This window comes from Podarcis melisellensis (genome assembly GCF_964234715.1).
Source record: "Podarcis melisellensis genome assembly, chromosome: 1".
In the NCBI taxonomy this organism is placed as follows: Eukaryota; Metazoa; Chordata; class Lepidosauria; order Squamata; family Lacertidae; genus Podarcis; species Podarcis melisellensis.
In genome coordinates, this window is record NC_138528.1 from 18,526,571 (window position 1) to 18,549,168 (window position 22,598).

At 43.1% G+C, this 22,598-nt stretch overlaps 1 long non-coding RNA gene and 1 pseudogene across 2 annotated transcripts in view; one reads left to right on the top strand and one right to left on the bottom strand.

The window, feature by feature from the left end:
* Nucleotides 1–222: 222 nt before the first annotated feature.
* LOC309373395 overlaps nt 223–22,598 on the bottom strand; it is a 65,418-nt gene continuing 43,042 nt past the window's right edge. The window contains exon 3 of the long non-coding RNA XR_014170014.1: nt 223–355. This is a non-coding gene — a long non-coding RNA (uncharacterized lncRNA). The remainder of the gene's footprint in view (nt 356–22,598) is intronic.
* Nucleotides 12,191–12,666, top strand: LOC309365353 (thymosin beta-4 pseudogene; annotated as a pseudogene). Its single transcript has one exon. The product of its transcript is annotated as a thymosin beta-4 pseudogene (transcript).

Consider the following 22,598-nt stretch of genomic DNA (forward strand, 5'->3'; position numbering starts at 1 on the left):
TCTGACCAGAGCAGAATACAGTGGCACTATTACTTCCCTTGATCTAGATGCTATACTCCTACTGATGCAGCCCAGAATTGCATTGGCTTTTTTAGCTGCCGCGTCACACTGTTGGCTCATGTCAAGTTTGTGGTCAACCAAGACTCCTAGATCCTTTTCACATGTACTGCTCTCAAGCCAGGTGTCACCCATCTTGTATTTGTGCCTCTCTAGATCTAGTCCAGCATCCTGTTCTCACTTTGACCAACTACAGATGCCTGTAGAAAACCTTCAAGCAAGACCTGAGCACAAGGGCACTTTCTCCTGCTGCCATTTCCAGCAACTGGTGTACAGAACAGCCCCTCTACTGCCTCACCTGCAGATGTAAAGGAGAAATAGAGTTGTGGGTAAGGTCACCAGCATATTGCTGACAAAGTAATCCAAAACTGTGAATGACCCCATGCAGTGGTTTCAGGTAGATGTTAAACAGCATGGGGGATAAGATCAGACCCTGAGGAACCCCACTTTGAAAACTCAATGGGTGCTGAAAAACACTCCCTCTGGAAACAATTGTCCAAGGAGGAACTACCACAAACCACCAGAAGGATATCATGGTTGCTGGTATCAAGACCTGCTGAGACTGAGGTAGAGATGAATTGACAGGGACACATTTCCCTTGTCTTTCTCCCGACAGAGTCATCATACAGGGTGACCAAAGTAGTTTCTGTGCCAAAACCCCAGCTGAAATGGATCTAGAAAATCAGGTTCCTCCAAGAGTGATTCGATAACACTCACAGAGAGAAACTGATTTGAGCTTGGAACATATGAAGCTGAGTCGGACCATTGGCCCATCTAGGGCCACATTCAGACCATACCAGTGCAGCACTCAGATACCACTTTTAAAAGTCATGGCTTTGCCCAGAGAATTGTGGGAACTGTAGTTTGTTAAGGATGCTGAGAGTTTGCAGGAGACCCCTATTCCCCTCCCAGAGTCCATTCCTCTTCCAAGGGAACTCTGGGAACTGTAACTCTGTGAAGGGAATAGGGGTCTCCTAACAACTCTCAGCACCTTTAACAAACTACAGATCCCATGATTCTTTGAGGGAGGCAATGGTAAGATTACCAGATTTTTTTTCCCAATGAATCCAGGGACGCTTTTCAACTTCCTACTAAATAGATTGTTTTATCAGGGGACTGATTCGTAAATCCGGGGATTGTCCCCAGGAAACAGGGACGTCTGGTAACCTTAGGCTATGGTATCCTCATGTTTTAAATGTGTGGTCTGGATGTGCTCTAGCTCAGCGCTGTCTAGTACAGTGGTACCTCGCAAAACGAAATTAATTCATTCTGCGAGTTTTTTCGTCTTGCGAATTTTTCGTCTTGCGAAGCACGGATTCCCATAGGAATGCATTGGGTATTAACGGTTTTAAGAAAAAGGAAACGTTTTCATCTTGCGAAGCAAGCCCATAGGGAAATTCGTCTTGCGAAGCAACTCAAAAAACAAAAAACTCTTTCGTCTTGTGAGTTTTTCGTCTTACGAGGCATTCGTCTAGCGAGGTACCACTGTATTCTGCTTCTGACAGTTGTGGGGGGGATATAGTCCTTATTTTCAGTTTCTTGTGGCCTGCATTTGCCGTCCGTTTCTCCCACCTTCCTTTGGGGTAGGAAGTCTGCAGAGCTCAGCTAGCACAGGCATGACATTTCCACCCGTTTATCCCAACAGAATCGCTGGTCCTCTGCGCTCTATTAAAATAACACCAATTAAATGTTCAAAACTGCTTGGGCATGAACGTTACTCTGGGTCACTTGAAGAGGCATGTCGCCGTGTCCGGCTTACTGTCAGCCACGAGAGCAGGAGAAGTTAAGAGCTGCAAGTTACAACAGAAGCAAAAACGAAGTCTTCCTCTCCTCCTCTCTCCACTTTTAACTTTGTGCTTTATTTTACTCTCTCTCCCCCCCCCCTTTCTTGAAACGCAAACGCATTTGCTTGAGCTTTTGAGATCTTTTTGGCTGGAAACAGGGACAAGGAAAAGGAAACTTACCTCTTTAATTGCTAGCCTATTGTTGGTAGAATTTATAAATTATGATATTGTTACCTCAGGGCTCACTGACAGACTGCATCGGTACTCTTCAGTCTGGCTCTAATCCCAGCCTCGATTCCACCCCCCCCCCCAAAAAAAACCCACACACCTCCTTTTGAATTCTGGAATGCAGACCAGTGGGGTGGGGTGAGGGTTTTCATTCAATAAGCTAAATTGTCTGAACCCAGGTTACTGTACTGTGTGTAACTACTGAAAAAGAAAGAATTGACATCAATCTTCATCTGCTTTCAAGCGATACTATAAAATATTATAAAGTGGGGGGGGAAGGTTCCTCCACAGAAGCAAAGGCCAGTTTGTTGTTATTATTTTTCTCCAACCCCCCCCCCCCAAAAAAAAATTCCTGAGCTGAAGCTGTGATGGACTTGCGAGAACGTCGAGAAAGGATCTTCGAAAACACCATCCTTTTGGATGGATAAGCCTTTGCGGACTATAGGCAAACACATTAGTCGCCTTATGGGGGAAAGTATTTGTTCTGTCTGGACACTCACAAATAAGAGCCCAATTCGTACAAATCAATCTGTTTCAGGTCACAGTGGAGGCACTGGCATTTTCCACATGAGATGGTGGGAGTTGTAGTATAACCCCCATAAGAGCATGGAAAGAGCCTGCTAGATCATGGGTAGGCAAAGTAAGGCCCAGGGGCCGGATCCAGCCCAATCGCCTTCTAAATATGGCCCGTGGATGGTCCAGGAATCAGCGTGTTTTTAACATGAGTAGAATGTGTGTTTTTATTTAAAATGCATCTCTGGGGTATTTGTGGGGCCTAGGAATTCGTTCATTCCCCTCTCCCCCCAAAAATATAGTCCGGCCCCCCACAAGGTCTGAGGGACAGTGGACCGGCCCCCTGCTGAAAAAGTTTGCTGACCCCTGTGCTAGATCATCCATTCCTGCATCCTCTTCCCACAGTGGCCAACCAGATGCTGATAGGAAGCCCACAAGTGAAAAATGGGGGGGGGCAGCAGCACTCTCCCCATTTGTGATTCCCAGTATTCCCAGGCATGCTGCCTCCAACAACAGAGGAGGAACATAGCTATGAGCCATTGATATTCTTGCCTTCCATGAATTTGTCCAATCCTCTTTTAAAGCCATCCAAGTTCGTGGCCACCTCTGCCTCTTGTGGGAGTGAGTTCCATAGGGTCACTAACTTTATTCTGTCTGTCCTGAATTATCCAACTTTCAGCTTCAGTGGATGTCCCTGATCTCAAGTGGAAAAAAGATCCTGCATTGTCTTCCTCAAGTTTCAAGAATATTGGGAGAAAGGAGGAGACGACCACTGGTCTACTCAACTTGGATGCAGAAGCTATTGCATTCTGGCCCTTGAAGATAAACTCCCCCCCCCATGAGGATTCAGGGAGGCCTGTTGGATGGTGGTGTGCAGGATCACTCCCCTTCAAGTGTTCTTCCCTCTTCCAGCCCCTCCCCTTGTCAATGGCAAAACGACAGCAAAGAAAAGAGTTCCCCGGTGCATGTGCAGAGGGCATTTCCTCATTACTGATAAAAATTTAGGTGGGTCCCCCATATCCATAATTGGAAGGTAGAATTCCTAAGCCAGAAGAGATTGGTAACCAAAAGGACTCCTTTATTTATAAATTAAGTGCGGGGGTCTGTCAGAGATGCCCAAGTTGGCCTAAAGTGCCCTGATAATTTATGATATAAATTATTGAACGTGTGTGTGTTTTATTTAAAGCAGATTAAAATGAACAATTGCAGCAACATTGAAAATCAGTAGAAAACTCTAGTGGAATAATGCAGAGTAAATTAACTCTGTGATGTAAATGAATGTACTCATTTAAACAGAGCAGATCTTGATCAAATAGAACAGATCTGCACAAGGCAGTCCCAAGAGAAAAAAGAGAGTCCCCAGCTATGTAAAAAATAGGGGCTTCAGAAGCTGTTTGTACCTAGTGTGTGGTTTCCCGTTTGCTTTCATGGTGGCACATATTCTGAACTGCAGCTCACGGAAAGTTGGGTGACTCGAAATTCCCTAGGCTGTCGTGAAACTGAAAAGTACCCATATCCCTATAATGCAGTTATCTGGTAGAAATGTACCAACCTCCCACTAAGAAAATTAGCTCTTTAATCATTTGAATCCAAGTAAAGAACTGCTATATCCTAAAGGCATGGAAGTTCTGCACTTCTGAAAGCGCAGAATATTTTCACAAACACAGTTAGAGGCATGGGGCTGTCAGGGAGAACTCTCCTCGTTAATTTTCTGTAATTAAAGAACAATCCAGGTAGGAGCCTAAGCTGTGTTTGTGCAATGCTGTTCTCTAGGTATCAAAGGGATCTGCCTTCCGCTCCTCTCATTGTAAGGTATAAAAATTGCGAGTTCAAAAAGAAAGGGCCAACGTGGGAGGCAGCAGTTACGAGCTATAAGTTCAACTGGATTGGCATACAGTACCAGTGCTACGGGTTGCCTTCATTGATAGGAGAGATCAGCATGTCCCACTGGTCAGCTACTGCCTGCCTTAAGCCAGGCAGCCCCATGTCAATATCCACAGCAGTGACCAGAGGTGGAACAACTACTGGGAGGTGCGCCCAGAGGCATAAAACCACCATGTTGAATCTGCAGCAGCGGAACAGGACACCTTCATCTGCCCCAACTGCAACACACAAGTAATTCACACAATAACCCTCTCTAACCAGGATTCCTGACTGTGCAAAACATCATGGGTGCTCAGCGGTAGGCATGCATAAAGAGGCCTCTTTAAAAACTTTTGCAAAGTGAATAGAGATTTGGAGGGAGGGTTGGACAGGCAGGTACTATCCCATTCCCTGAACATACAGAATAATAATAATAATAATAATAATAATAATAATAATAATAATAATAATAATAATTTATTATTTATACCCCACCCATCTGGCTGGGTCCCCCCAGCCACTCTGGGCGGCTTCCAATAAAACACTAAAATACAGTAACCTATTAAACATTAAAAGCTTCCCTAAAGAGGGCTGCCTTTAGATGTCTTCTAAAAGTTTGGTAGTTATCTTTCTCTTTGACATCTGGTGGGAGGGTGTTCCGCAGGGCAGGCACCACTACTGAGAAGGCCCTCTGCCTGGTTCCCTGTAACTTGGCTTCTTGCAGCGAGGGAACTGCCAGAAGGCCCTCAGCGCTGGACCTCAGTGTCCAGGCAGAACGATGGAGGTGGAGACGCTCCTTCAGGTATACTGGACCGAGGCCGTTTAGCGCTATGGCAATCATTCCAACACCACTAGCTTTTCCGCTCACCAGACAGAACAATTCCCCCCTCTCCTCTCCCCACATGCTGTTTTGGGAGTCCTCCCACCCTCCCCGAACCAATCATGGAAAGCATGCAAGGGGAGGAAAGGAGTGGAAGCTCTGATCCTCTAGCAGATATCCTTGCACAGACTTCCACTAGTAGGACTAATTAGTTGAGTCTTGCCCTTTGTCATTTTACTACTTGGCCATTATAGGGGAGAAACAGACAACAGAGCTGCAACAAAACTAGACAGAGACCCTGAGCGTTTAACTGGCCTCTCACAAAATCTGCCTGCGGCTGAAGTTCTTCTCCATGTGCTGCCTTCTTCTGAGCTTAGGTGGGTGACTCTTGGAGAACACAGGAATCTTTTCTGCGGTGGCACCTAAGGGAAGGCTCGTAGCTCAGGGTTAACAGAAAGTGATTTGCATGCAGAAGATACCAGATTCAATTCTAGGCACCTCCTGGAAGGCCAGGAAAAACTCCTGTCTGAGATCCAGCCATTGTTGGTCAGTGGAGCTAGATGGAACACTGCAGTACAAAGCAACTTCCATATCTGCTCACTCTTCCCATTAATATGTTTGCCTAGCACCTGTTTTGTTACCTTTCAAGTGTTCTCTATTCCATTCATTCAGGTTTTTAATTTTAATCAATGGGATTTGAACCGGAGACGTCTTAGTTTGTAACGTATGCTTTTCTTAGCAACTGCTCTGTGTGAGGAACAAGGGAAAGCAATGTCCTGAAATCTTCCTGATGCTACGCTGATAGTCATCCAAGTTCAAACAAATGACAGTGTCTCCCCGCACAATGATTGATGGGGCATTTGGGGGGTGAGCTTCTCCGAGTTGCAGTGTATGCTTGGATTTCCCTCCAACAACCTGAGTCAAATGTCTCCCTCATTCCTAGTTAGAATCTGCTGACCGAGGCCATAAATTAGACATGCAAAAATGAGCTGTAAAAGGGAAGAGGCTTGCAAGTCCTTAAGTGACCCCCCAAACACCCCAAAATGCCTCCCAGATGATTCCACAGTCAAATCATCTCCACATCATCCCTCTTCCAATAGCACCCCAATTACAAGTACGATTCCAAAGGGAGTCTTCATTGTCCTGATTGAGTGGTATGAAATCCATAAAATGGCAATTGTCTTCTTTTGATGGGTCCCTCACAAGTTGATGTGGGGATGGATGTCATCACAGGCTACTACTTTTAGCAGTTTGCTCCCCAACTTAAGATTGTACTTCCTTGGAGTAATGCTCAAGGACTTAAACTTTATGTCTGCGTTGCACCTACGAGCTGGACTAATAACTCCTTAATATGGTCTCTTTTATTTCATCTGTAATGAGTCACTCATTTCCCATGCTTCAAATGTCTCTATCCATCAGAAGCAGTCTCATTATTCTGGGTCCTGTCCCTGGTAAATCATGCTCTCTCTTTTTGTATTTTTGGAAAATATTTTTAGGGTGGTGTAGGGGGTGCTGGGAGCTATAGATGAGGCTCTTCAACACCTAATTATAACTGTTCCATGATAAGTGAAGTCAGTTATGCTGTGAGCATTAAAACCACCTATTAAACATTCCTATGTTTTATAATGATGTTTTAAAAATGTAAGCTACCTTGAATCCCAACTTGGGGGAAAGTGGGATATAAATACAGTGGTACCTCTAGTTGCGGACTTAATCCATTTTGGGGTGCTAATATCACCCTGAAAAGTACACAACTAGAGCGCCTCTTTCGTGCATGGGCGGAGCACGATCGAGCGTTTCTGCGCATGCACGAAGCGCACAGATCGCTTTTGTGCATTCATGCAGATCACTTCTGCGCATGTGCACGGGGTGAACCCGGGAGTAAACACTTCTGGGTTTGCTGCGTTCATAAGCTGAAAGTCCGTAACAAGAGCGGAATGCAACTAGAGGTACCACTGTATACTTAATTTTTGTTTTTAAAAAAGTTTCTTTTAATAAAGGAGATTGTTAGATCTGTTTACTAACACTTTTTTTTTTTTTTGCTTTAGAAGGCAGAATAGACCAAATGAGTGCAGATTGCAGTAAGCACAGAATAACCCTCCATGTGCAATAGTGTACACCTTCCAAGTGTCCCGGTTTTCGGGGACAGTCCCGGATTTAAAGAATTTGTCCCAGTTTCAGATCTGAATCTGGAATGTCCTGCTTTTCCTTAGGACATCCCTATTTTCATCAGAGAAATGTTGAAGGGTATGGAGTTATGTGCCCCTGAGCCAAGGAGATAAGTAACTATACAACCTTTAGAAGACATCTAAACTTGCAGCTCTATGCATAGGCTCCCATGCTTGAACAACTCCAAATATAAGACTATAAAGGAAGAATTCCAACCCAGCACCTGAGGCAAACCTCAAAATAGTGCCCTCTCCCTGCCAGTGAAAAAGTGAGGAGTGAAGATCTACACCAGAAACAAGGGGAGACCAAAGATCTACACTGGGATCTTCTGTCCTTGTGGATCATTCGACCAGAGGCAGTCACCTCGACCCATGGGTGATGAGTTGGCCATGCAACATGGCTCTCATTAGCCTCCCACATTGGGGTGAAATCAAAGAGTAAATCTTTTTGCCAAAAGGCCATGCCTTAATGCCTTCAGAAGCTGAAAAGAATCCACACATGATATTCCTGTACAGTACTTAATTTCCTGACTGAATTCGCTGTCCCTTTCCTATGGGTCCCTCCACCACCATGCCAAAACTATGCTGTTGTTATTATGGTGATTATTTCATCAACATCATTTTCTTCTTCCAAAATCAGAACCCATTTTAGTGGGGGGGGGGGGGGAATCAAAATCTGGGTTTAGTTAAACTTCCTCCACTGCTTCTGGCACTTGTCCTCAAAAAAAATAAAATAAAAGAATTGAATACGGGGTGGAAATGCTAATTAGCCCCTGTCACAATTCCTGCTGCTGATGAAAGAATTCGCCGTATGCAAATCAGGCTGCAGCTACCCTGAGCATGTCAGGCCTTGCCTCCCCTGATAGAAATTGACAATCGCCGGGTTAAAAGGTAAAAGATGATCTCTCCCCTTTCTTTTTCACAACACTGTTTTCTTTCCGCTCGGACCAGCCTAAGGTGCGCGTGTTAATAAAAGAAATGAGAAAGGCAGGCGGATTCTTCTCTATTAATCACACACACTTTGCTCTGCAGACTAGTCCCTACACTGAGGCTAAAATGGGGATTAGTGGCTTTCAAGCATACATACAACTTGTACTGGGCGAGAGTCTTTTCAAATGCATTTTAAAGGGGAAAAGAGGAGGGGCTGTATATTCAAAACAATCGTGCCAGCTGCTGTAAAATATATGAAAAGGAACAATGAATGGCTGATTCAGATATTGTGGGCTACTCTGAGCCTACGCATATGAGTGCAATGCATCTATATCTAGATATCTATATAATATTTATTAAATTTATATACCATCCGAGGATCACAGTGCGGTTTACAGTATAAAAACGCAAAAATACATAACATAATAACAACATCACCCTGTGGCATCAAATTCACAATTTAACTACCTGCTATGTAAAGAAGTAGGAACGCGGGTGGCGCTGTGGGTTAAACCACAGAGCCTAGGGCTTGCCGATCAGAAGGTCGGCGGTTCAAATCCCCGCGACGGGGTGAGCTCCCATTGCTCGGTCCCTGCTCCTGTCAACCTAGCAGTTTGAAAGCACGTCAAAGTGCAAATAGATAAATAGAATAGGTACTGCTCCGGCGGGAAGGTAAACTGTGTTTCCGTGCACTGCTCTGGTTCACCAGAAGCAGCTTAGTCCTCCTGGCCACATGACTGTACGCCGGCTCCCTCGGCCAATAAAGCGAGATGAGCGCCACAACCCCAGAGTCGGTCACGACTGGACCTAATGGTCAGGGGGTCCCTTTACCCTTTTTTAATGTAAAGAAGTACTTTCTTTGGTCTGTCCTGAATCTTCCAATATTCACTTTCACTGGAAGGGTTAGAAAAGGATGGAGGAGGAACCTGCAGGTCATGAAGAAAGTGTCATAGCCTGTGCTATGGTTTTGGTTTTTTTCCTCAACTGAGAGCGAACTAGCAGCGAATTACCGTAAGAGATTCCAACTTGAATAGACTATTGTGTGGGAGAGGGCAGGTAAGTCCTGCCCCACATAACTGATCACAAGATGCACTGCAAGCACAACAATTGAATGGCAATGTCCATCAACTTTGGGGGCCCAGTCCCCTCAAATATTTTATTGGGGTGGGGACAAGGGGACTAGGAGTTGGATTCTATGATCACCAGTGAACTTAGCAGAATCAGGGCTGAAGGGCTGAGCAAGAAGGGGCTCGGGGACAGAGGAGAACTGTAGCAGCTATAGATCGCTTTTGGAGTTCCTTGCTGGCTAGGACAAGCACAGGCCAAAGTTTGATGAGGCAGCTGGAAAAGATATACCGTAATTTTCAGGATCATCCAATGGCCCTGGCACAGGTCACTGAGTTAAGATTCACAACAGTGCCGGGGCCACTGGGTTGCCCTGTTAGTTATTGTATGGCACAGAACAGCTGTTGACTCCTATGGAGGAACCAACACCAAAAGAAGTTGTAAGCAAGGGAGCAAAGCTCATTCGGTTTGTGAGTGTGGGTGTCTGGTGGGATGCACAGTTGGAAAATCTTTTTTTAACCCCCCCCCCCAAAAAAAAAAACCTGACCCATCCAGCATGGCCAATGATGAAGGGAGTTGGAGTCCTACAACATCTGGAGCATATATGGTCAACATGGAATCCTCCAGATGTTTTTACATTCCCCATCATCCCTGATGATGGACCATACTGACTGATAGGCATTGCAATGCAGAAGATCTGGAGGGTCATCACATTGTCTCCCCGGATTAGAGCCACCTGGAAGAGGTCTTGCTCTGTGCAGATAAATCATGTGGCCTATCTATTCCCATTTATGGTTGACTCTCTCCCCCCCCCGTCTGCATTCTTGCTCCCCCTTCTGGATTAGTTCACAATTTAAGACTAATCTGAAGAGTCAAAAGTGCGTATGGAAAATATGTTATAATAATTACTGCACACAAGCTATAAGAGGCACAAAGTGTTCATAAAAGATCAAGATAGATGAATTTTCTTAATAAGTGGCTAAAACAGCCTCAGAATTTCCGGAGCTATTTTGCTGCTCAAGGGTTTCCAATGCAACGCTCTGATGATAGAAGAACCACTTCTATCAAATATTAAGCTACTGTAAATTTACTATAATTGAATAATTTGCCTCTTAGCTTTGGTTCACTAAAACTGTAGCAAGGTTCTCATCACTAAGTGATCGTTCTGCAGTCTGTTTCAATATATGTCATGTCAGACAAGGCTCATATATAGTACCATTTAAGATTTAGTAATTCCAAAGCCAAGGGACCTTGTAAAAGATCTGGATGATTGACCATAAAGTATGCACGTATTTAGTCATATTAAATTACGATTAGAGCTGTGAGCTTCAGATTTAAATACAAAATTGATAAATCTTTCCTACTTTAGAAAAGTACAATCTCATGCAACTCAGACTGAAAATGAGAAGGGATTCGTAGGAAAAAAGAGTGAGCAAACGCCATACAATTTCTGTAGATTTTATAGATTTGTTTGGCTAGGCTTGCTCCCACTCTGGGAAGGTTCTGAAATGCAGAGCTTTAGAATGGGATACTTTACACAATGAACTTGATCAAGCCTGGCCATATAGCATCCAGGATAACACACGGTGGGATGAAATATTTGAGCCAGTGTATTATTCCTTGATTTGACCCAGCAGCTAAAAAGAGAACCCATGGCAGCAGGAATCACATCTAAGAGTGATCTCTATGCATATTAAGTTCCTCTATAAGCCCCTCCCTGTCTCATCAAGGAATTGCTAGAAAGTAAGGATTGGTAGGATTATAACTCCATGAGGGGTAAACTACGTTGCCCAGGATTTTTTTTTGTGGGGGGAAATACGCTTTGAATGGGCTTTAAAAGTAGAGTCAGTACGCAACCATAGAACAGTAGAATCGCAGAGGACCAACAGAAGCATGGGGTTTTCTAATCCTTGTGCCAGTTCATTAATTTATGTAAGTACAGCAAGGAAGCTTGAACATTCATGCCCTTCTGCCACATGCACAAATTAGCATGTGACACTGTCATGTCCCAGTGCTGGCATGAGGAGGAGTGGTTCAGATGATAAACCAGTCATTCCACCCTTTCTGCACTGCTTCCATTTGAACTATCCTTGGGAGTCTGAAGACGTTCCCCTGACCCACCAGCATGCAGCACCATGTGACTACAGAACAGGTGATAGGTCCTCTAAATACTGATAACAGAAGTTCCAGAGAGATGGAATTGTGGGAAGGTCAAGCCCTGCCAGTCTTTTTAAGGGTTCAGTGGGCTAAACATCTGCTGAGACAACATACTCCAAAACCCAGTAAACGGAGCCCACTGAGAGCATCCCAGGACTTTGGAAAGCCCTTGAAGGACAGGTGCAGCCATGGCCAATGACAATGCATGCAACCCACCATTTTTTCATAGGAAAGGGCCTCATACCAATTGTCTGCATGCATGGCCTTACTGGAAATTATATTGCAGAAGTGTAGGAAGAATGCAAGCAACTGTTTTTACTATTCACATTTAAGAGGACAAAAGGGAAAGCCAGCATCACATTACAATTGGCTTCTTAAAACAGAAAGGGCAAAGCACAAATGAGGAAGGCTAATTTTGAGTTTTTTCTAACATTAGAGGAAACACCCAACTCATCATATTCTACCTACCTTCTAAAAGCCACCAATATAACCTTCAGAGGTGTTTCTCCATTGACCCAGCTAATTGGAATTGCATATTAACTTTCAATGTTGCCTGTAAACCACTTTGAGCATCTTCTTTTAGTTAGAAATGTAGGTATGGAAAAGAGCGGAATTGTACCTGAAGAGAGCGCATCGCTGATCAATCGGCAGATATGCCTGACAAACCAGATATGGCTGAAATCAAGAAATTTGACAAGTCTAAGTTGAAGAAGATGGAAACACAAGCGAAAAACCCACTGCCTTCAAAAGAAACAATTGAACAGGAGAAGGAAGCGGGTGAATCGTAATGAAACCGGCCCTTCCAAATTATGCACTGTACATTTCACAAGCATTGCCTTCTTATTTTACTTCTTTTAGCTGTTTTAACTTTGTAAGATGCAAAGAGGTTGGATAAAGTTTGAATGACTGTACTGCCCCTTTCACATCCAAAAAACCTTAAAGAATAGAGAGAACTACTGATGCTGTGAACGAAGGTGCTGCCCTTTCCATCTGCCTGTCCAGCTTGGTCCTGGTGGCACGAAAGAGCTTGCATGTGTCTTGAAAGACGATCCTGGGAAGGGACTACAGTAATCTAGTAACACCCGAATATACGCAAAGCTATACCAAGGTCCTGCAAGCTGTAAAATGCAGTTAACTGAGTGCCATTTTTTTTGGTTCAAATTATTTTTTTAATATTCAAAAATAAAATGTTTTAAAATCTAAAATAAGATAAAATGCAGGTATGAATGAGCTTGGCTCTGTATGTCTGGTGGACATCTCAATACTAGCAAAGCTTGAGGTCCAACCCAAAGCAAGACACATGTACATATAAAGGCTCTTCCACAGCCTTTACCAACGTGGTACCTTCCATATGTCGTTGGACTACAACTCTCATTATTCCTGACCATTGGCCATGCTGGTTGGGGCTGATGGACACTTGAGTACAAAACCTTTGAGGGGAACCAGTTTGGGGAAGGCTGATTGACTGCATCACTTAAGGCAGATTCCAATGAGTCCTCCAATTGGTTCCAATGAAAAATCCACCAAGACGGGAACCGCAGATTCACCGCTGAATTGCAGTAATTCCATCAGACTGTGGAAGGGGGAGACACAGGAAAGTGCTGCTGACAGGCTGGCTTCTCTTTCTGAACTGGTCAATCTCTAACTTTTAAGAACCGGTGCATGAGATTGCTTTTCTCCTCCTCGCCATCTCTTTTCCCTTTTGTGTTGTGTCTTAGGTTGTAAACCTGTCTTCAATTTCGTCTTTAAGTTCTCTGGTATCTTTTCTGATGGAAGAGCTGATGAGAGTCGGAATCCAGCCTGTTTTCTGACCCCAACATTAAACAAACAAACAAACAAACCCACCTCCCTCATGCCTCTGAATACCAGTTGCTAGCATGGCCGTTGCCATGTCCTGTTTTGGGGGCCACCTGGCTCTTCCTGTGTTCTTACCACAGCTATTGCTGGCATTAACAACCTCCAACCATCCCTTGTTTTCAATTTCTTCCCCCTTTCTTTCTGCTGCTCTGTAGCATAAACAGTGTTTTCCAAGAAAATAAAATCATAATGCTACCCTCTTAGAAGCCTGAGTGCAGCCAAGGGTGTTAGAGCACTTTTTGATTACATCAAAATTGCCTAAGACAAGACTGACTGCTTCATTGAGTTAATGCAGCTGTGGGATCTGAAAGACACTGATGGAAATAACATTGGCGCTTTCAAGACGGTTCTTTAAGACGAATGTAATGCCAACCTTGGCTGTGTTTAAAGATGAAAAATAGGCCCATGAAGGGTGAGAAATGGCAGTAAATGGCAAGCATGATTTTAATGGGAAAGCATCAAAAGAGTTTATTTTCCATAGCAAAAGAAAACTTGATAACCATTTAGCCCTACTGAACTCAATGCAGAAAATGCTAATAACTGTCTAATGAAAAGGCAGCTGGTACCTGGGATTTCAACATAAACATACAAATGAGCTGTTGCCAGAAAGCTTGCCACCTGGCACATGTCCAGCGTAACCTGTTATTACCGAACACAAAGTCTTCTAAAGGTTTCTGAAAACACCCAAGCCCCTGTCAGAAATTACCCTCCAAGGATGCATGGAGTGGGAGGTGGGGGGGCTCTGCCCCATGTCCTTATCTCCATTGTCTCTGCCCCAGACCCTTCTCAAATGGACAGAAGGTCTGAAGGGGGGGACCTCTTGAAAAGGTAAAAATCTGAAAGATTGAGAAATCTTTGACACACCCGGAAATGCCTACGACCACCACCACAGAGCAGTGATTAGCTCTCTGCTCTAAGTCTGTTGTTCATGTGAGTATCATAGAGAAGACTATTCCATCTGAAGAAGTATGTCCTTCTTCATGACTCTCTCTTGATAGCCTGGGCCAGGGCTGGATTTAGGTTTGATAAGGCCCTAAGCTACTGAAGGTAATGGGGCCCTTTATATGTGATATTTTAGGGAGCAAGCTAGCAGTCGGGGCCCATTACTTACATCATAGGAGCCTACACAACACAAAACACTGTTGCTGTATGTAGGTTTTATTTTATTTGTTTTTTATCTAATATTTTGGAAATGTACATCCAGGTTTTTTTTCCCTTTAATTTTTTTGGGGGGCCCCAAGAGAGTGGGGCCCTAAGCTATAGCTTGTTTAGCTTATATTTAAATCCAGCACTGGCCTGGCGTGGGGATGGTCTGATCAGTCTCTTACCATTCCATGCCAACCTCACATACATATATCTCTGATGGTGCCTACTATGTGGAATGCCCCCCCCCCTTTCCGGAGATCAGGTGGGCACCAGCTGCTGAATTCTTCTGTTGGCAGCTATAGACTTCTTCACTCAAGCTGACTGTCAAGATCAGCTTGTGACATTTCTGGCTACTGTAATTGTAACTGAAGTCTTACTATTGTTCTACGGAGAGCCCTTCCAGACGACCTGTTCATTGAGCATTCATCCCAATTTGATCGCACAAAGCTTACTCAGGGATTAGACAATGGTCTTCATTGAGCGGTTGTCCTGATTTGTTTGTGGGGAGGTTATACAACAAGAACCATTCATCCTGAAATCATCCTGATTTGATTCTGTGGTTGATAAATGCCTTCTGATGAATCACTGATTCATCAATTTAAGAAGGATGTTGACAAGCTGGATCGTGTGCAGAGGAGGGCAGCCAAGATGATCAAGGGTATGGAAACTAAGCCTTATGAGGAGCGCTTGAAGGAGCTGGGTATGTTTAGCCTGGAAAAGAGGAGACTTAGAGGAGATAGGATAGCCATCTTCAAATATCTTAAGGGCTGTCACATGGAAGAGGGAACCTGCTTGCTTTCTCCTGCTCTGGAGGGTAGGAATTGAACCAATGGCTTCAAGTTGCAAGAAAGACGATTCCGACTAAACATTTGGAAAACCTTTCTGACAGTAAGAGCTGTTCAGCAGTGGAACAGACTCCCATGAGAGGTGGTGGGTTCTCCTTCCTTGGGGGATTCTAAGCAGATGTTGGATGGCCATCTGTCATGGATGCTTTAGCCGAGATCCCTGCATTGCAAGTGGTTGGACTAGAATCTAGTCTGGACTAGATGACCCTTGAGGTTCTTTCCAACTCTCAAATTCTATGATCCCACACTTTTCAGAGTGTTTACCCATCACTTTCCTAACCACAAAGTCTTTTTTTTTTTTAGTGGATTTCTCACACTAGAGCAGACATGCACAGCTGGTCAGCCGTGATCGACAGGTAGGTCCCTGGGTGACACCCCCCTATAAAAAAACTCTGTTCACTTCTTCCCCCAAAAAGAAAAAAGCTCAGCAAGTCTGGCAATGACAATGGGTAGATCACTGCCAGTTTTATTTTATTCAGCAATTTAAATTTCTGGTATAAACTTCATGTCAATAGGCAAGGAGTTCCAATGTACACATTGCTAGAAGTAAATTTACACATGCACATATTTCAGTGCACTGTATTAATTTGCTTAAAAATGCACAACAACAACATTTTTATTATTTATACCCCACCCATCTGTCTGGTTTCCCCAGCCACTCTGGGTGGCTTCCAGCACATATAAAAACATAATAAAACATCAAACATTAAAAACATACTGAAAGAAATTATCTACCCCTAGTTTGGGGCAAATAGTTGAACATTCTGCAGTAAATCTTTGGAGATCAAGCTTGGCTATTGCCATTCCAGAAGCAACAATAATCCAACCCTGATCACTTGAAGGATCTTCCAATATTCTCATTATCTACAGGCTTGGAGAAGAAAAATAATTTCCACTCATCATCTATTTATATATTGATCATAATAATGACTGCAATCAACAATTAGAGTTGGTGCTAAATGTCACTGACATTACACATTTCCCCTCCCCCTTTAAAAGACATGACAATCACAGAAGTGTTATGCATGCAATATTTTGCTTTGACATTTTAATATTTTGCTTTGACATCCAGTAACATTTTTGGCCAACAAAGTCAAACAGCGATATGGAAATTCCTTTACATCTATTTGCAAAACTATCAATCTTAGAATGCAGTTCTTGAATCCTCAGATAAAACACTCATGAAATATTTTCTTAAGCGGAATATAAAGCTTGATGTGATGATGGTATCCCTCTCTACCGTTTGTATGGAATTCCCTAATCACCAATGATAGAATATGATATGAGTCTAGCATGTGCAAGATATGCAGCTGGAATTAATAAGCTGGGAGTGGGGTGGTAGATCCTATTCAATCTATCTGCCAGGGAGAGTGCACATATTGAAACTGTTAATGAACAAAGCAGTGGTCTGCAACCAATCAATAAAGTCCAATAGAGCAACAGCAAGAACCCTAACAGGGGAGCTGACTTGGGCCCCAGGTTATGGGTGCCCAGCCCACACGACAGCATGATGTCATGTTGCAACGTGATGTCATGACATCACGTGCAGGTCCTCCCCCCCGGCCATGGAACTTCCAGTGCCACCAGAAGTCAAGTTCTGAGGTCTCACAAGGCCTCAGACAGCATCCCCACAGGGAGCCCTGTGGTGTGGGTGCTGAGCACCCACAACAATATTGTTTGGGGTGCTCGGACACCCAGAGCCCCCTATAGTTGGCACCCCTGAACCCAAAAATTAGCAAAGAAAAGTTAGAAAGTCAGGGAGTGGGGACACTTCCCTTGTCACCCAAAGGATTTTCAAGGGTCTGCCAGTTGAGCATCTCTAGAGGGAATTCTCTAAGCATGTTCCTTCAATGAAGGAAGTCCTCTCCATAGTGGCAACCTACTTAGATTCAGATGTCAAGGACAGTGGGAGGAGGGCACCAGTTCAACGTATGAGTACTGGTTTACGAAGCTCTGAGTGGTTTGAGACCCAAAAGATTGCCTCCCCTGATATTAACCATCTTGAGACTTAAGATCAGCCCAGACAAGGGGCTGTTGATGGTACTGCCACTGAGTGCTGGCACTGATCTGTGACAGGACATTCTTCGTAGTAGTTCCTCCCTGGAGAGTTATGTCTGTCTCCATCAAAATTACCAAGTAACCAATTCCCCCTAATATAATACACTTTGTATGTTATTCTCACTAATATATGGGTGGTGTGTTGTTGTTGTTTTTGCTTTTATTTATTTATGGTTTTCAATTTTATACATTTCAATCATTATAAGATTTCAAAACATGACTTCCTTCCCCCACTTTCTGTTGTTCCTTAAATTTATTTTTAATATTTTCTGCATATCCAAATGAACTTAATTTGCTCATTTATGCATCTACTTTAAATATATACTCTTATAAAACTGCAGGTTGTTACAATAATCCTGCCAATGTTCTTAGTTGTTTACAGTTTATTTGTAAATATTCAATAAACCATTTCCATTCTTTTTAAAAAAGTTTGTTATCTTGATTTCTGGTAAGTTTTGCCATTTTTGCATATTCTGTAAGTTTTTATTTTTGGACTAGTAACATTCTTGCCGCTGTAGTCACATACATGAATAAATTTCTATACAACTTGGGTATTTCTGTCCCTTCAATTCCCAAAAGGAATTCCCTATTTAAAAAATCCATATAGAGAATATATGGATTTTTTTGGGGGGGGGGTACGCATTATTTAGCTGGAGAACAGCATTGCAAAATTCAGATAAGGGCAAATTTTGAACGATGGCTGTGTTTCATTTCTCATGTAGTTTCGGAACGTGTGAATTTGATGGGTTCCCCTTCAAATGTAAACCAAATGAAAGTTCTCTCCCACCTCCAGTCTAAATGGACCTTATAGTTGTTGAGACCATTATCTGAATGTATGGAAGTGGGCACTATCCTGCTTCCATCTCCTTTGCACACATTCACCCAACACACGTACTCTAGGAATATTGCTGTGCCAAGATCTCTTCCTAACTTTCTCCAAGAGGATACCATATTTTTCACTCTATAAGACGCACCAGACCACAAGACGCACGTAATTTTTAGAGGAGGAAAACAAGAAAAAAAATATTCTGAATCTCAGAAGCCAGAACAGCAAGAGGGATTGCAGTGAAAGCAGCCATCCCTCTTGCTGTTCTGGCTTCTGGGATAGCTGCACAGCCTGCATTCGCTCCGTAAGACGCACACACATTTCCCCTTACTTTTTAGGAAGGAAAAAGTGAGTCTTATAGAGCGAAAAAGACAGTATTCACTGTTCATTTCCACAACTCAACATGGAGAACCAATGCAATTCTGGGCTGCATCAATAGGAGTAGAGCATCTAGATCAAGGGAAGTAATAGTGCCACTGTATTCTGCTCTGGTCAGACCTCACCTGGAGTACTGTGTCCAGTTCTGGGCACCACAGTTCAAGAAGGACACTGACAAACTGGAACGTGTCCAGAGGAGGGCAACCAAAATGGTCAAAGGCCTGGAAACGATGCCTTATGAGGAACGGCTAAGCGAGCTGGGCATGTTTAGCCTGGAGAAGAGGAGGTTAAGGGGTGATATGATAGCCATGTTCAAATATATAAAAGGATGTCACATAGAGGAGGGAGAAAGGTTGTTTTCTGCTGCTCCAGAGAAGCAGACACGGAGCAATGGTTCCAAACTACAAGAAAGAAGATTCCACCTAAATATTAGGAAGAACTTCCTGACAGTAAGAGCTGTTCAACAGTGGAATTTGCTGCCAAGGAGTGTGGTGGAGTCTCCTTCTTTGGAGGTCTTTAAGCAGAGGCTTGACAACCATATGTCAGGAGTGCTCTGATGGTGTTTCCTGCTTGGCAGGGGGTTGGACTCGATGGCCCTTGTGGTCTCTTCCAACTCTATGATTCTATAATTCTATAACCTTGCTCACTTGATTCACTCTATTTTTTCAAACACCAGTGGCTTCTAAAGCATTTCTTTCTAAAGGAGAATTCAAAACTTCAGGAAATCATGCTCTGTCACCCTGCAACTCCTTAGAAAGTATCCTCAGAAAAAAAGAAAGGAAAAGAAAAAGAAAGGAAAAGATGTGAGCATGAACAGAGGGCTAATTCTCAACTCCCATTAGCCTCTACAGTTTCTTACCAAAAAGGGTTAATTGCCTATTTAATAAAGCCTTGGGAGGACACCATTCTTCTGTGTCAAATACTATTTTCATCCTGCTCAGGCTCATTATAATGACACACAACTGGACAAATGGGGAAAAACACCCATGGCACAATTTCTGCCAATGAATATTTCAGTAGGTGCCTCTTGGCTAAAAGTCTAGATAAAAGCCTTGCTCCAGGCAAATTAAGAATGGGAGAAAATACTTCTAAGTGCCTAAAGCTTATGAGAAAAGAAGTGGCATAGACCCCTCAACATGATCTCTTCAACTGAAAAACCAAGAGATCACAGCAAACGGCAATTACATTGGCTCATCCCTTGTGTTTCGAGCCTGTATTCTGCTGACATATACATCAGAGCGTTCCAACTACCAACTGTGCTCAGATGCATACATTCGAGTTGCTTGTTATTTGTTGCAAACATCATCACTACTTCTCTTCTTTTCCAGAGTATAGTTAGGGTGCTTTGCTAAACTCAAAATGACTGGTACCCTTTCAAAAGCGGTGACTAACTTCTAACACCCATTCTCCCTGACAATTAGACATATTGTCAGGGGCTGATAAGACTTGAAACTCAACAACATCTGGAATATCACAGGTGAGCTACCCCTGGCTTAAAGATAAATTGATGTTCCTGCATGGCTGCAGCTTCTTCTCATTTAGTTGGCTTGGAATTATGATGAAATGACCACATGAAGAGGAAAGTGATTTTTTTAAAAACATGGTCTTCAACTTGTGCAACAAGCAGAGAATTTGGGGTGGGTGCTGCTACAGTGTAATACTTTGGACTCCACTCCTATGACCCCCGACCACTAGAGTCAACAACATCTGGAGGACCACTGGTTCCCCATCTCTTGGTTTTACTGCTAGACCTCCCATAACAATATGAACAATTTACTGAGAGCTGAGATATCATTAAGACACACATTTGCCTGGCCTCATACTGGACCAAAGCTGCTGTATAGTGATGTCCTGTCACAGGTTTAGAAAGCCATATACTGTATATATATATATATATGTGTGTGTGTGTGTGTGTGTGTGTGTGTATATGTGTGTGTGACCTACATTGGCTCCCAGTACGTTTCCAAGCACAATTCAAAGTGCTGGTGCTGACCTTTAAAGCCCTAAACGGCCTGAGACCAGTATACCTGAGGGAGCGTCTCCATCCCCATCGTTCAGCCTTGATACTGAGGTCCAGCTCCGAGGGCCTTCTGGCCGTTCCTTCTCTGCGATAAGTGAGATTACAGGGAACCAGGCAGAGTGCCTTCTTGGTGGTGGGGCCCTCCCTGTGGAACACCCTCCCATAAGATGTCAAGGAAATAAACAACTATGTGACTTTTAGAAGACATCGGAAGGCATGCCTGTTTAGGGAAGTTTTAAATGATGTTTTATCGTGTTTTTAATATTCTGTTGGTAGCTGCCCAGCGTGGCTGGGAAAACCAAGCCAGATCGGCGGGGTATGTAGAAAGAAAGAAAGAAAGAAAGAAAGAAAGAAAGAAAGAAAGAAAGAAAGAAAGAAAGAAAGAAAGAAAGAAAATTACAACGACACTTCAGAAGAAACACTGTGGGTATTATCACAGAAGTTTGTTCTGCAGTCTAGCTGTGCTGGCTAAATATGGCTTATAGCTCCATGTGTGGAATAGTGGTTAGAGTGTTTGATTCACATCCGGGAGACCAGGGTTTGAATTCTCACTGGGCCATGAAGCTCACTGGAATGTCCTTGGGTCAGGAACTGCCTCTCAGACTTACCTACTTCACAGGGTTGTCATTGTGGGGATTAAATGAGGCAGTGGAGAACCATATATGGCACTTAGAGCTCCTTAGGAGAAAACGTAGAATATAAATGCAATTAAATATAAATATGGGTTGGTAGCTAACAGCACAATGTTAACCATGACTACTCAGAAGTAAGTCCTATGGAATTCATTGGGGCTTACTCCTAGATAAGTGGAGTTAGGAATGCGACCTAATTCAAATAATGGTTTCACAATCTTCTGAAAACTTGAATTAAAGAAGCCTTTCCATGATGGATGCGGAATTCACAGATGACTTCTGTGCTATTTGTAAATCTTTATAGTTATGTATCTTCATATTTATTGCTTTGAAAGCTGGTTCACTTTGTGTATGATTAAAAAAGGAACCTATTCATTTCCATTCATCACCCAGAGTCAAAAGCCTTAAATAAGCAATACTTCTCAAAATCCACAGTGTTTTACAACACAAGCCTACTAATGTCTACTCAGAAGTAAGTCCCACTGGTTTCAATGAGGCTTACCTCCAGCTAAGATAGTGTAGGATTGAAGCCTTGGTTTCTGAAGAGGAAGCTAAATTAGCCATTTGTGCTTTGATGGTTAAGTTCACCTATGGAGGAAATTTAATTTTTATGGGAGCTAATAAAAATGATTACATTTAGATGGACTTTTAATGTAACATTGCTCTCAGAGCCAAAATACTTTAAAGTATTTTATTTTTAACACAAGTTGGGATTGCTAATGAATAGTTCACCATGAAACCACCTTTGGGAAGCTTCAATAGATTAGCTGTCCTTGCATTTTATGTTATTTTCAATTTTTTAAGGCCATGGTTAAAACCCATTTTAAACAGAGAATTTATTAATAATTAAAAATTAAAAATATATCCACAGTCTCCAGATATATGGGCAATAGTAAAAACAGTCATAGATTTGAAAGTAAGGATGGTGCAGCTCGGACTTTATATATTATTGGTGAACATACTTGTTTGACTTGGTAAAGTTGTGCCATGATGACCCTGTCAGTGAGCCAGTGTGGTGTAGTGGTTAAGAGTGGTAGACTCGTAATCTGGGGAACCGGGTTCGCGTCTCCGCTCCTCCACATGCAGCTGCTGGGTGACCTTGGGCCAGTCACACTTCTCTGAAGTCTCTCAGCCCCACTCACATCACAGAGTGTTTGTTGTGGGGGAGGAAGGGAAAGGAGAATGTGAGCCGCTTTGAGACTCCTTAGGGTAGTGATAAAGCGGGATATCAAATCCAAACTCTTCTTCATC